The following is a 9,772-nucleotide window of genomic DNA, read 5'->3' as shown; positions in this document are numbered from 1 at the left end:
ATGGCCTAGTCTTGCCTTGCTCTTCCCGCTCTGCAGCAGCAGCTCCTTTGTTTGTTCACTAATTGAACCTTTGTTTTTTTCTTACTACAGGCTGCTGCTCTGCGGTTCAGTCAATCAGTCATATATGTGGATTCTTGGAGATGATGATCTGAATTATATTGGTTTATTGTTAGCGTTGTTGCTTTGTACAGCAAGGTTTGAAGCTAACGCCTTGTTCAGCGTGGCAGAGAATCAGCAACCAGAGCACTTTAGCCTAGGAACAGCAAATGTAAAGTATGTACGTACCTTTCTACACCCGAAGTGTTTTTCCAATAATGTCATTGTTTATGCCTCTCTACACTTGCAGAATCAACATTAAGGCCATTTTCAGCTTTCAAATATGGCCAATGAAAATAACATGAGTTGAGACACCTTGTAACAGCTAGCAGCAAGTTATAGATACAAGGGAATGTCAATTAGATAGAGGACTTAAATAATGTTAGACATTTGATCTGCTAATACTTAGAGTTTCAGGCCATGTGATGAACTCTGAATATCTTTTACAAAACAGCTTTCTTTTAATGTTGTGCTTTGCCACTCAAAATTCGTTGCCTCTGTAGTTTCACATATTTATAGACAGATGCAGCCATGCCATGAGACTCAAAATTCGATGCCTCTGTAGTTTCACATATTTATAGAGAGATGCCATGCCATTATAGGACGTTGCTTTAAAGCAGAAGAGCGATGGTCCATCTGAGAAGAATAGGAGGAAGCGAAAAAAATCAAGTGACCAGGAGGGATGCACCACCTCATTCTGTACTGCTCAAATGCTATGTTAGCCTGAACCTGCTCAAATGCTATGTTAGCCTGAACTTGAACTAGAAGTTATGTAATTTAGAAATCTGAACCTGCTCACTACTCTCCTAGGACCACTTTTATGTTTGTTTACATCTCCCAATGTGTCATACTATGCATTGTGTTCTTCAAATATGTAACTGCATGTGCGCGCGATGGCGTGCGCCCTGCACTAAGAATTGATTGTTGAAATGGTGGAACTTGTCTGATGTGTGTGTATATATTTATATATATAGGGTCATATTAGATGTATATAGGGTCATTGTAGTTTTTTTTTTGTTTTTCTGAAATAGTTATTAGTGACGCGTCTTGGCTGGACACGTCGCTGATAGAGGGTTATCAGTGACGCGTCTTGGCCACACGCGTTGCTGATAACCATTTATCAGTGACGCGTCTTGAATACACGCGTCGCTGATAGAGGGTTATCAGTGACGCGTATTTACGCGTCACTGATATGCCCTTATCACTGACGCAACATCAGTGACGCGTATTTTACGCGTCATTGAAAGCCCTCTACACGCGTCACTGATAACGTTTTCTGGCATAGTGCTTGGAGAGAAACTATACACATTGAGCGATCTGAGAGAATCATTTGAGGAGCAAAGCTATGTTTTAATTTGAAAATCTTTCAAAAAAAACCAAGTTTTCTGAGCAGGAGAAGCAAAGATGATTGGATTCTAATCCGTTCTATTCTTCAACCACCCAAGATGGTGTGGTAGACACTTCAAAGTTCACATGTGTAGGTGAGGCTTGGAAGAAGGTAATATTGCTGCCAGAAAAATCCTCGGCTCCTCGAAAGAAGACTGTTTTTTCTTAACATTGATATGGTGATTAGCCGATGGATTGGATCATGGGTAACGATGTTGCCGATGTCGAATTCACGATGCAACAAGCCAATCAAGAAAGCTTTGCATAAAAAGGCAGACTGCCAGTCACATACTGATACTTAATGGCCAGTAGCAAGGAAGAGGCTGATGTTTATGATAATTGTCTCTAGATAGCCGATTATATAATTATAGACCCGGGGGCTAGCCCCTAATTGGCTAAAGCAGATTAACGGTCAGGAGTTCAAGAAGATGGAATCCAAGCAAGACATCAAAAGTATCGGCTCATGAAAGCCGATTGCAAGATACAGAGGAGTATTAATTTTGAAGATGATTTATCGGGAGCCGAAGCAGATTAGATATCGTTGATTCAGGAAGGAAGACCATCGGACCAAAATAGTTTGAAGCATGAAAATTCATACTCTGAACTAGGGGGGCCTGTGTTGACACCAAAATTTGGTAAGCTTACCCTGGAGAGGAAGAGATTGGCCCATGTCAAAAACAAGAAAATCTGATAATTAGTGGATATTTGGGAGCCGGCCAGGAAATATTATTCAATTTTGGAGAAGCCTCCAAGATCTCCTCATGTGAAATAAGGAAAAAGTCAAAAGGATCGAGGAAAGTGCACGTGTCATGACTTGAGAGAATTAATAGATATTCTCACGTGCGGCTGATTATTATATTCGGCCAAGTTTGAAAGATTTGCTAATATATAGAATATTTGAGAAAATTGGTGATGGTGTACATCATCTTGAAGTCGGCCTGATAGAGATATCACGTAAAGCAACAAATGAAATATCATTGGCAGGATGATGTGTTTGGAAAGCTCTAGATGCATCACGTATGTGCAACAAAGGAAAATAAATATTATTCTATTCAGGATATGGCGTCCAGATGCACATCAACAATGCAATGATATGCAACTCTTCTACATTTTCGAGAAGAAAAATATCTACAATAATATTAGTAAAGACGTACAGAGCCTATTCATGCTATGATATTTGCAACCATCCTTGCTCGTCCTCTGTAAATTGTATAATCCCATGTATGATTGCATGTAAATAAAAAGAAGAAGTGAGGTTCAAGATTTCGTCAATCAATTTGGTGGAAAGCTACAAGCAGGCTACCGATGTCTTGTTTTTTAGAACACGTGCGAGGCGTGTATCTTTAAATATTTGAACACTTGCCTCCTTGAGGATACGCCGGTTGATCTCAGCCGATGTTGAGTTTTTGGTTTGTAAGAGCATCTCCAGCAATGCTACCTAAATTGGACTCCCTACTTGCATTGTCTGTTTGGGTAGCCACCTATTTTAATACTACTTATTTTTCATGGACTTCTCCAGTACTACGGAAAACTGGTCTCCCAAATCAATGCTAGTAGAGAATGACATGTGAGACCAACATGTCGTGTTCTTTGTTTCCTTGTTGCCATTGAAGAACTTGCAGGCAGGACAGGGAAGGATTGCACCTGTCACTAGCGGGGAAGGGCCGTAGGCACCGGCCACCTATGTGGGTAGGGAAGGCACGCATCGACAACCAACGAGAAAGACCCGCGCCCGCACCGAGGATGGCTGTGCCGCCTCCCGCGCTGGGGCAAGGACACGCTGGCAGGGCGAGGGGAAGACATCGTGAGCTCACACGAAGAAGAAACAGGAAGGAATATATTAGGGTTGTCAGATAGGTCGGGGGGGGGAGGGGGGGGGGGGGCAACAGAAATGGGTGGTGGGAGGGTAAAATAGGATGCCAATAAATTTGGAAGGTCTAGTAGGGGGCTGTTGGAGTTGAGTTTTTAATCTCCACTGCACAAATTGGGGATAGGGGTCAATTGAGTAGTGTTGCTGCAGATGTTCTAGAGGTTCTAGAATTACGTGTTTTTTCGCTGGGTGAAGAGATGATGATAAGAATCCTTTTGTATAGTAATCTAGATGTGATGTCGATCCCCTGCGGCGCTGTGTTCTACCAATCAACAGTTGTGTTGCGCCCTAGGCGCTAGCTATATATATAAAAGTATGTACATTGCATTGCTCCGGACAGCTCTCGTCACAAGCTGGATCACCAAGCTAGCTAGTTGTCACCCGGCCACCATGGACATGGAGCTCCTCCTCTTGTACGCCCCATGCTGCCTGGTCCTCGCCCTCTCCTCCCTGTACCACGCCTCGGCCTCTGCGCCGACAGACGCCGCAACCTGCCTCCCGGTCCCCGACCTCTGCTTCTCGTCGGCAGCCTCTTTTCCCTCGGCGCCCTCCCGCGCACCGCTCCCTGGCGCGCCTCGCGGAGCGCCACGGCCCGGTGATGGCCCTCCGCCTCGGCACGGTCACCACCATCGTGGCCTCGTCTGCGGACGCCGCCATCGACTTCCTCCAGCTCCACGACGCCGCCTTCTCCGGGCGCTCGCTCCTGGACAGCGCCCACGTGTTCGCGCACTACACGCACTCCATGGGCTGGCTCCCCACCAGCAGCCCCCGCTGGCACTCGCTCCGCAAGGTGTGCTCGGCGGAGCTCTTCGCGCCGCACAGCCTCGACACGAAGCAGTCCCTCCGCCTCCGCCGGGACAAGGTGCGGCGGCCGGCGGCTCGTCTCCCACGTCGCGCGGCTGGCGCGCGAGGGCGTGCCTGTCGGCGTCAACCGCCTGGCCTTCGTGACCGCGGTCAACCTGCTCTCCTCCACCATCTTCTCCACCGACCTCGCAGACATCGACGACGACAGCTCGTCGTCATCGTCATCATTTGAGGGCGTTCTCGCGGAGACGAACGCTGCCGTTGGCTTGCCCAACGTATCGGACTTCTTCCCCGAGGTCGCGTGGTTGGACCCGCAGGGGCTGAGGAGGCGCATCGAGAGCTTGTTCGAGCGGCTGCACGCCATGATCGACAAGCAGATCGAGCGCCGCCTGCAGGAGCGCGCCGCCTCCGCCACCGCTCCCATGAAAGACTTCCTGGACGTGCTGCTCGACTACCGTGGCGCCGAGGATGGCGGGGCTTTGATCGTCAGACGCTCCTGTCGTTGATGTCCGACCTATTCAATGCCGGCACCGACACAAGCGCAGCGACGGTCACTACGTAAAAAACAGTTTTTTTTTTTTTAGCAACGGGAGGAATTTTTTTTTAGAGGCGGCTGATGATGGAGCCGCCCCTACAGTAGCGTGCTCGAAAGCCCAGACACCAGCCGTCCCTACAAATGGAACAGCAGGGGCGGTTGGTGATACGAGCCGCCCCTACAAATGGGTCTAATTTGTAGGGGCGACTCACTCACCAGCCGCCCCCAGAGTTGATATTTGTAGGGGCGGCTGGTGATTGAGCCGCCCCTACAAATGCCCATGTACAGTCGCTGTCAATCCAAAATATCTACTGACCTCTCCTCTCTCTCTCTCCGTCTCAACTCCCTCTCTCTCTCTCTCGCTCTCCCTCTCCTCCGAGCCCCTCCGTCTCTCCCCCACGCCGCCCCTCCCTCTCTCCCACGCGGTGACGGCCGGGACCTCCCTCTTCTTCGCGTGGCAGCACCCAGCGGAGGCGCACGGCGTCGCACCCCCTATTCTCCGCGCGGCGGCACTCGGCGGCGCACCCTAGGGTGGCGGGGGTTCTGGGGCGCGGCCTCCCGGCGGTCGCGCGGGGCTCGGTGCCCTCCTCCAGCGCCGGCAGTCGCGCGGGGGCCCGTCCCCCTCCTCCTGCGCCGGCGGCGCGCGGGACCCTGTCCCCTCCCCCCAGCGGAGGCACGGTGGCGGAGGACACATCGCCCCCCTCCTCTGTCGCACGGAAACGCGCCCTCCCCATCGCCCCCTCCTCTGTCGCATCCTCGCCGGTGAGTATTGCAGATCCCCATCCCCTTCTCGCTCTCCTCTCCCTCTCCAACCGTTTCTCCTAACCCTAACCTTGCTATGCGTTCTTGATTATTTTTTTGATGAGATTTTCGGATCATAACAGCTCTGATTCATGGCTGCGTGCCTTGTGCAGAGAAGCAGAGGCTCGTATGTGCGTGTGAGGCGGCGGGGCAGACTTGATTCGGGCTCCGGGGTCGCATGGTAAGGTGAGTTCCTGGTGATCTGCTTTGCTCTGCGTGCTATCAGTTTTCGGTGATCTGATCTGCACGTGTGCTAGTTCTTGTTTGAGCCTATGGAATTAAGGGGAAGACTCTGGGTGGTTGGGCAATCCTAATCCTTTCTTGGTAGTTGATCTAGTGGTATCCATCGTCCTCATCACCAAGACACCATGTGAGATCATCTTTTCAAAGTCCAGTGGCGGCGTGCTGTGACATATGTTTAGTAGATCATACTGATGAGATAAAATGTAGCTTATAATGGTATGATAGCTCACATTTAACTCCCCATCTCTAATTTGTGTTGCAAAAAGATAAGTAAAATAGCTGTTGATGTAGATCCTTTTGGGAGGTTTTTATTATTATCCAAGCATGGAGTTGTGCTTATTTAAAGAAATCGTATATATGCCTTGTTTGGTTTGCATTGATCTTAAAATAATCTCAGATATGCCTTGTTTCGTATATATGCCTTGTTTCGTATATATCCAAGCATGGAGTGCGAGCCTGGATCCGCTGCTTTGTTTGTTTTCCCCACCGGCCGCCCAGATCCTCCTCGACTGACATCTCCTTTGACTTTTTCAGGATACTTTTGTCAACTTCTGTCTGTAGGATATCAGTAGCAGTTTAGGCAATATTTTTTGAAGGCCTGAGTTTTCTCGTTGTTGTTCAAAGAATGAAATGAGAATGCCAACTCTGTATAAAAGCTGCCACTAAGAAACATTGGCAGCTAGCTTCTACTCCGTACGAAGTAGAGACTTAATCCAGATCATAAGGATACCTTTCCTAAAAAAATGATATGTGGTACCTTTAGTGGTGGAATCTTATGCTTATGGCTGTTTTCTCATCCTTTACAGCTTCCCATGCCCCATGTATGGAAAAGTCCCTCTTTCGCTGGCACTTAGTCCTAGGATCATTTCGGAGGTTGCAAAGTTCAAACCTGACATTATTCATGCGTCTTCTCCTGGAATTATGGTAACTTTATTTTAACAGTCAATCATTAATCATCGAATCTCTCTGATTATCATATTTCTTTTGCTTGCAGATACATACCAATATATACATTTAGCTGGCTTGTGGAGCCAATGTGGCAAGTCATAAGTGAGCATTTTACTCACATTATCTCTGCTTTTGTAAACAGTAACTTGCATGCCTGTCTGTGAAACATGCTGATTCTTGGTCCTGTTATTCCCAAAACACAGGATTCCTTCATAGAGCTGCTGATTTAACTTTAGTACCATCTGCTGCTATCAGCAAAGATTTTGAAACTGCCCAGGTCATATCAGGTTGGTCAAATTTTTTTACACAATGTACCAGATGTGCATATGTTTTTATTCATGTTATGATGCTAAAGATGTGATTTCCCTCCTTGTTCAGCTAACAGAATACGCCTTTGGAACAAAGGTGTTGATTCTGCAAGCTTCCATCCTAGATTTCGCAATCATGACTCATGAGATGCGAGTCAGGCTGAGGTAATATTCTGTTTGCTTTCTTCCTGAATGTTTTGTATGCAGCAAGTTGAGATAGATTGTCTAAGCTTATGTTGCTTGATGTATTCTTTCAGTGACGGTGAGCCTGAAAAACCACTGGTAATTCATGTCGGACGTTTTGGGCGTGAGAAAAATTTGGATTTTTTGAAGATGTAAGCTATTATCGTACTTGCTCCTTCTGTGATTGATTTGATCTTTGATTCTTAGTTGACAAACATGATGCATCTTTATTAAAAACAAAGAGTAATGCAACTAAATTAAATGATCCAAATGCCATACTTATTCTTCATTCATGCCTTACATCATTGGTTACTTGGAACTAATTTTGCTTTTTTTTATCAGGGTAATGGATAGGTTGCCTGGAGTAAGAATTGCATTTATCGGAGATGGACCATACAGGTATGACCAATGCAGCACCTTGCTTTTATTCCTTAACTCTTACGCTATTGTTCAGTTCATTAGTCAGCATGGGTGCTGATAAGAAATCTGAACCTCATAATTCAAGCTGATAAGGATTAATAAGTATTTGATATCTGATGTAAAGTAAGAAATGACATGTGAAACAATGGCTGACTATCATGCTTACCTTAATTTTTCTCAACCGTGTACTGAAAGTGAGCAGGATCGTTGCATTGCTTTTCACATTGTTGGTTCTTATAACCGTTTAATACATTGTTCATGCCTGAGGTTGTCTTGTCATAGTTGATGTTGTCTGTAATCACCTCTACTAAAACTATGATGAATCTTATCCCAGATGTAACACATTAGTCTGGACAGTTCATCTGATCTTGTTAATCAGCAGTTCAACACAATTCACTGCATCCTTCTCTAGATATTGCTTTGATGCATTCAGGGTAGATTTTGAAGTTTTTCATACTGTTGATGCTCCTATATAAAGTATAAACCACTAACTGATCATCTTTTGTGTGCCAGGACTATTACTTCTACAATGATGACAGTAGAGTACAATAATTGTTTGGGAACCCGCAACTGTGATGACTTGAGCTGAGATTCTTTGGTTGACAAGTATATCATTAGAATTCTTCAACTTACCTACCATTCCTCTTCCTCCTGCCTGTAAACTGAAAGCATGCAAGTTGCTGCCTGTTGACCTCACCCCTCTCCTCTTGTACCAATGTTTAAATTCTTACGTCGTTTAATGTTCTGGTCGAATTTGAATTGTAAATTTAATTTTTTTTTGACGGAAAAATGATTTATAGGGGCGGTTGGTACTGTAGCCGCCACTACAAATCGATTTGTAGGGGCAGCTGGTGTTCCCAGACCGCCCCTATAAATCGATTTGTAGGGGCGGCTACAGTAACAACCGCCCCTACAGATCGATTTGTAAGGGCGGCATAGGAACCGCCCCTACAAATACATGATTTGTAGAGACCCTTGCGTAGGGGCGGCTGGGCAAACCGTCCCTACAGAGCCTCTGGAGCCGCCCCTAAAAATCATATTCTACGTAGTGGGTAGAATGGGTCATGGCCGAGCTGCTACTGAACCCATCCTCCATGGCAAAAGCTCGCGCCGAGCTCGCGCAGGTGATCGGCTCCAGATCGGAGGTCGAGGAGTCCGACATTGAGCAGCTCAAGTACCTCCAGGCCATCGTGAAGGAGACGTTCCGCATCCACCCTCCGGCGCCGCTCCTGCTTCCGCACCAGGCCGAGACGACGATGCAGATCCGCGGCGGCTACGAGGTGCCCAAGGGCGCACGCGTCGTGGTGAACGTGTGGGCGATCGGCCAGAGGACGACGAGAAAGCAGTCGACTTCCGTGGCTGAGACTTCGAGCTCCTGCCGTTTGAGTCCGGGAGGAGGATGTGCCCGGGGATGCCGCTGGCTCTTCACATGGTTCATCTCATGCTCGCGTCCTTGCTGCATCGCTTTGAGTGGAGTCTTCTTCCTCCGGCAGATGATGACAAGAACGGGGGGGCTGGACATGACTGACAGGCTTGGCCTCAACCTGTCGATGGCTACGCCACTGCAGGCTATGGCGACACCAGTTTAAATCAATCGCACATCATGCATATCATTGTATACGTGTGTGCACATACTGGATCAGATGTGGTGAGTGGCAAGTTAAGCTAGCCGTGGACCCGTGGTGACCGACGTGTAATTTCCACCTCCATCTTTTCTTTTTCAAGTAACATGTGAAATAAAAAATAAGCCACATATCTAGCTCATTAGGATCGTGTCCGTACATTGCAACAGGAGCAAGATAATGCCATGACAATTCAAACGTGTGTTGTGTTATTACCAAAAAAAACATGATTTTAGAGTGTGATCACTACTGGAAACAGAGCTTTTGCCGAATGTAAACTGCTTTGCCGAGTGTCAAAAATCGGGCACTCGGCAAAGACCTTCTTTGCCGAGTACCGGGCACTCGGCAAAAAAGGGCACCAGACTCTCGGCAAAAGCGCGGCACTCGGCATAGGCTGCCCGCGTAACGGTGTTCGGCCACGTCCTTCTTTGCCGAGTGCCTGCTGTTAGGCACTCGGCAAAGTTTTTTTTTAAAAAAATACTTTGCCGAGTGCCCTTAACACGGTACTCGGCAAAGATTTAATTTTTTTTTTAAATGTCTTTGCCGAGTGCCTCAG

General features: G+C 47.2%; 2 pseudogenes; both read left to right on the top strand.

The window, feature by feature from the left end:
* Positions 1–3,742: 3,742 nt before the first annotated feature.
* Positions 3,743–9,183, top strand: LOC136482432 (geraniol 8-hydroxylase-like; annotated as a pseudogene).
* Positions 5,121–8,077, top strand: LOC136483890 (sulfoquinovosyl transferase SQD2-like; annotated as a pseudogene).
* Positions 9,184–9,772: the final 589 nt, after the last annotated feature.

This window comes from Miscanthus floridulus, chromosome 9, assembly GCF_019320115.1.
Source record: "Miscanthus floridulus cultivar M001 chromosome 9, ASM1932011v1, whole genome shotgun sequence".
In the NCBI taxonomy this organism is placed as follows: domain Eukaryota; kingdom Viridiplantae; phylum Streptophyta; class Magnoliopsida; order Poales; family Poaceae; genus Miscanthus; species Miscanthus floridulus.
Note: the sequence above shows the minus strand (reverse complement) of the source record. Positions and strands in the feature narration are given on the sequence as shown.